Consider the following 4,176-nt stretch of genomic DNA (forward strand, 5'->3'; position numbering starts at 1 on the left):
TGGGGAGATATTACATTCTGTAATGTAACGATAATTCTTGGTCATCTAAGCATTTTGTGCACATTAACTGAAGATGAAAGTTAAAGGTATTTGTTCTTAAATGTATTTAAATTCTGTTCAATCAGTTTTCAGTAATGATTACATGATAATGCAATGGTATAGTAAAATGATGCCTATAATGAATTCATATGAATTTAAGAAGAACAGCCTTTCATCATTTCACATTTAGAACCAGTTCCAAGGGAGGTCATTTTGGCAGCTTGGAAGTACCCAAAGATTGAATCTTCTACTCCTAAGAAGGCGGACATCCTTTAAATATTTGCCTACCGCGTGGTCTTAGTCCTCTTGGTTAGTCTTTTGGGCTAACTTGTATGTGATCTCCTGGCCAAGCACAAACCCAAAGGTGTCAGCTTTAGACTGGTTTGGTAAAACAGCTGCTGTTCAACTTTTCCTTTTAGTATATGTTTCCTCAATTAATCTGATTCACCTTTCCCATTTCCAGTCTTCCATGATGGAGCAGGTTTTGGTCTAGGTGTTGGTGTTTCCAGATTTGGAGATTAAGAAATATGTGGAACTTCTGCATGCTTTTGCAGTGAGATTTCAAACATCCCACTATGTATGTGATGCTATTAATGCAATAAAAAGGCTGCAACTGCAAGAACAGCTGCAGTGGATTATGTAGGTATGGTTCTCTTGTTTTCATGAGGCACTCCACATGGTCATCTTGCATGCATATTCCCTTCTAGGAGAAGGGCTTTGGGGGATCCTCTCAGGAAATAACTAAATGCTTTTAAAATAAAGAGGAAACATTATCAGCCATAGAGGACATGCACAACCCTTCCCCTCCTAATTTTCCCCTCTGGTAGACCACTCAGAACACCAGCTGGAAGATGTTTACGTACAGACAGAGACATCCTTTTAAGTATCAAGTAGTGCTACCTTTTCTAGAACCACCTAATCATGTAGTAGATTGGCTCCCCAGATGCATTACTATAGTTCTGACCTTCAGTCAGATCTGCCTATAAGAGACTATTATTCAAGTTTTCTGTGACTTGGGGGTGGCCCAAACAACTAGTGTGTTCTGGGCTTTAATTCAAAATGACCTCTTGTAGAACTACAGGCCCATCTCCAACAAATTCTTATATATCCGATTAGTCCATGCCAGATTAAATGTTTTCATCTCCTGATTTTTTTAGTATGTATAATAGAGTTGAGAAGCAATTTCTTCATGCAAGAAGTCATATGGGGGGAGGTAACCCTTTTTTGGGTCTCCATAACTTTAGCCATTTTATTGCTTATATAATGTCCTACATGACCACCTCCTCTGATGTCAGTACTGTCTCGGGGCTTCCAAACGGTATTTTTTTGGGAATGATACACACCAGTACTGTGTGTATGAGTTCTACAGGAGTTTTCTGCATTTGCAGTGAAAATGTTGAATTTCCACTGCAGAATGCCACCCTTTGGTCTCTGCTATGCCCCCAGAATCATAAACAGATTGGTAACAGTCATGGCAATGTGTTGTACCATAAATACTATCTAGTATTCACTTACTTATCTGATTGGTTGATGGTGGCCTCTTATATGATGTCCTCTTAACAGCTTTAACCAGGGCTTTGCTGTGGATGCAATTACTGGGATGGTCATCAGTTGACAGAAATCTTCCTTGTTCTTTTTGCAAATGTCACTGTTTACTTCAGTTATCCTGAATGCAATTTAGTACTGCTCCTCCCTTACCACAGAGAGGGTACAGTGGATTGGTCAGTTATGCTGTACTGCTCCTCCCTTACTACAGAGAGGGTACAGTGGATTGGAGATTTGGCTTCCTGGATTGCAGCATAGAGGCATAGCATGGCTTTGATGCCTCTACATTTGCTGGGGTTGAGTGTCACTACCATGTTCACTGTTCACCTGTCTCATCTACCATGTTCACTGCTCACCTGTCTCATTTCCATATGACAGAACTTGCTGGGACAAAGTAATGCGAGTGACTGCAGACCTAGCCTTCTCATTCAGAGCTTCTCTTCATGTTGGATTCATGCCACGGTTCCCTATGCCAGTGGATATCTTCCAGCAGTCTTGGAAGTGGATCTTCCCTTTATCCCACCAGTTCCAACACTGTTACTGATGACAGATGCATCAAAAGCTGGTGAGGAATCTCATTTTGGGGTGGTCTTAGTCCAGGGGGTGAGAAGCATGTTTGAGAAACAGTTACATATCTGGAGCTGAGAATGGAGTTTCCCACCTCTCCAGGTTCTGAAGGACCATGTGGAATTGAAGTACCTTCTAACAAGGTCATGTGATCAGGAGGTGGTGGTGGTATGCTGCCTGTATAAGTGTGTGGAGGTATTAATTCATAGTCCTTTGCTGGAAGCAGTGCAGATGGGTAATTTGTGGCTGACTGGATTATTTTATAGATGCTACTCTTTCTCCTAGGAATATTTCTAAGGTCACTAATCTACACTGCCTGCCTTTTTCTGGAGTTGTAGCTCACCAAAGAGCCATTTAGATGATCTTCCATTTGTGGTGCACCATGACCAAGGAGAAGTGAGCCCTTCCCAGGCTGTACTTTGTTCAGGAGAGCAGACAGAGATGGACATTGGATGCCTCCTGTGGAATTTGGATTGGCAGTGGATGCCTTCTCTGTGATTTGAAAGGGAGTCATTCTCCTTGACTTTCCTCTGTTCTCCTTGGTTCCTCATCTGCTCACAAAATGCTCAGCAGAAAGGCTAAGGCTTATTCTGATAGATCACTGTTGGTTAAGCAGGCCTTGCATTCAGATTCTTCATCTTCTGGTGTCTGCCAGGTTAATCTGATGTGGAAATTAGGCATGACAGCTTTGTGGCAAGATTGTTGCCTATATCTCGGGGCAGAGTTCTTGCACCAGTTCCTGTTATCTCTCCACATCTTCCTAAGGACATCTTTTAAGTACTTGAGGTCAACAGGAATTTCTGTTACACATGTGCAGCAAAATGAGAAAAGGCCTCTATCTGGGTGGAGAGGTAACCTGTTTTTCATATGTCCCATAACGCCGATGGTGCTTTGTGTAGTTAGTTTGTATTTTTATTCAACCAGTCCTTTCATTTTTTCTTGAGGTCAGAATTTGCAGGGACTACATCTTCCATACCTTGGATATTCAATACCAGTGACAGTTTTACTATCAAAGTGTCTCTGCATTTAGAAAAAGTAATGAGTTTGTTTTTCTTTGAGTCCTTTGCTGCTATTAAGGAGAGTGTCATGAATGGTAGACAGCTCACCAGATTTATTGCTTTCTGTAAGTAATCAGTTACCCATATGGTATCTAGTGCTGCTGAGGTCACTGCACTGGGGAATGGCTGACTATTGCTTGCTACAAAAAATGTGTCCATGGTAGGCTTTTACACCACAGGCACTTTACTTTCACTAAGTGCTAACTTTGGGATTACTGCTTTGGAAACACAACACTCTTAAAACTCTTATTATCTGACTATCATAGCAGCCTCTTTTATTCCTGCTTCTTCTTGTTTTATGGAATTTTGGATAACATTTGGGGCTGTGCCCATGTGTATGCTCACTACAGAGGGCCCTCAGAATAACATTTATCTGAGATGTGAGGTCTCCGCATATTAGTAGATCTTTGGCAGAGCCACCCTTTGTGGTGGGTAACTTTTACCCCCCCCATCCTCCTTTTGTCTTGATTTTGATTATTAAGCTGCCTTCCAGTAGACATTCCAGTTGTGTGCATTAAACGTTTATAATTCTATATCCATATTTTGATTCCATCAGCTCATAAGTTTATACCTTTATATGTTTGTCCTGATTCCTTTCATTGCTTGCAAATGTGCTTTCAATGTTTGAATAAGAATCAGAAAACAGAGTTCCTGGTCCTTGACATAAAGTAAAGGGTGATGCGGCACATAGCCACAGAGAGAGGACCCGAAGGTAAACCCAAGTAACTACTCATCAGAGAGGGCCACATCAAAGCTAAGTTTGTATATCAAGTACTCAGATGTACGTTACTTACTTAGTCATACAGCACAGGGGCTAATGACAGAAATTTGAATGTAGGAAGAGGTTACCAGGGTTATATTTTGTAGAAGTACAGTGTCTTCTCTTCTGTTCAAAGTCAGTGAAGGCATTAAACAAGAAAAATTGGCCTCTGTTAAAGATGGTTCTGTCCCAATTGAAAATCCAGAT

The sequence above is a fragment of the Protopterus annectens genome, chromosome 10.part0 (genome assembly GCF_019279795.1).
Source record: "Protopterus annectens isolate FY-2018-M chromosome 10.part0, PAN1.0, whole genome shotgun sequence".
NCBI lineage: Eukaryota > Metazoa > Chordata > Ceratodontiformes > Protopteridae > Protopterus > Protopterus annectens.